An 898-nucleotide genomic window follows, 5' to 3' on the forward strand; every position below is an offset into this window, starting at 1 on the left:
TTGATTCTGTATTTTCTTTCTTAATTTTAATTCTACATTGTCTTTCTTATTATTTAAATTCTATATTTTTGTTTTTCTAATAATTCTATTTTGAAGGTGATTATGATTATTTCCAAAAACCTACTAAGTTTTTTTACAAGATACAATGAGCTTTAAAATGATAAATAAGCTTTTGAGAGAATTTTTTACACCCATAAATACAAGTGCTAGATTTCCCATTATGCGACCTCAAATTGATGCTGACAACTTTAAACTTGGCCTAGTATTAATTTTCATGACACAAGGTCACCAGTTCAGAGGAGAAAATTTAGAAAATCCTTATTTACACCTTGATATATTTCAAGATTATTATAATATGGTGAATTGTGAAGGAGTCTCTGCTAATACTATTTAGTTTATTGCATTTTTTTTAGTATCAAGGATAAAGCAATAAGTTGGTTGTATTCTCTTCTTCCACAAAGCATTATAAGTTGGAAACAATTTGAGCAATAGTTCCTGAATCACTTTTTTCCTCCAAGTAGGACAATGTATATGAGGAATAGAATTACAAGCTTTGCTCAAGTAGATGGAGAATCATTATTTGAAGCATAGGATAGATTTAAAAGTTTTTATTACGATAGTGTTCTCATCATGGTTTGGAAAAGTAGCTGACAGTACATATATTCTATATGGAGATCTCTTTCTCAAATAAAACTTTGTTGGATTTAACTACAGGAGGTTCTTTGATGAATAAAAGTTTGAACAAAGTATATGACTTAATTGATCAAGTGATATTAAACCTCCAAGAGTGGTCAAATAAAAATTGGATGACATCTTCCCCAAAAATTCCAAAAGTATGAGCTATGAATGCAAATGAGAATGCCAAAAGTGAATCATAAAAACTCAACCCACCCACTAC

At 29.4% G+C, this 898-nt stretch overlaps 1 non-coding gene across 1 annotated transcript; it reads right to left on the reverse strand.

Annotated features, from left to right (window-relative positions):
• Window positions 1–529: 529 nt before the first annotated feature.
• Window positions 530–637, reverse strand: LOC122049965. The gene has a single exon (XR_006131200.1). It is a non-coding gene; the product is annotated as a small nucleolar RNA R71 (small nucleolar RNA).
• Between the last annotated feature and the right edge of the window lie 261 nt (window positions 638–898).

Source organism: Zingiber officinale, chromosome 2B (genome assembly GCF_018446385.1).
Source record: "Zingiber officinale cultivar Zhangliang chromosome 2B, Zo_v1.1, whole genome shotgun sequence".
Taxonomy (NCBI): domain Eukaryota; kingdom Viridiplantae; phylum Streptophyta; class Magnoliopsida; order Zingiberales; family Zingiberaceae; genus Zingiber; species Zingiber officinale.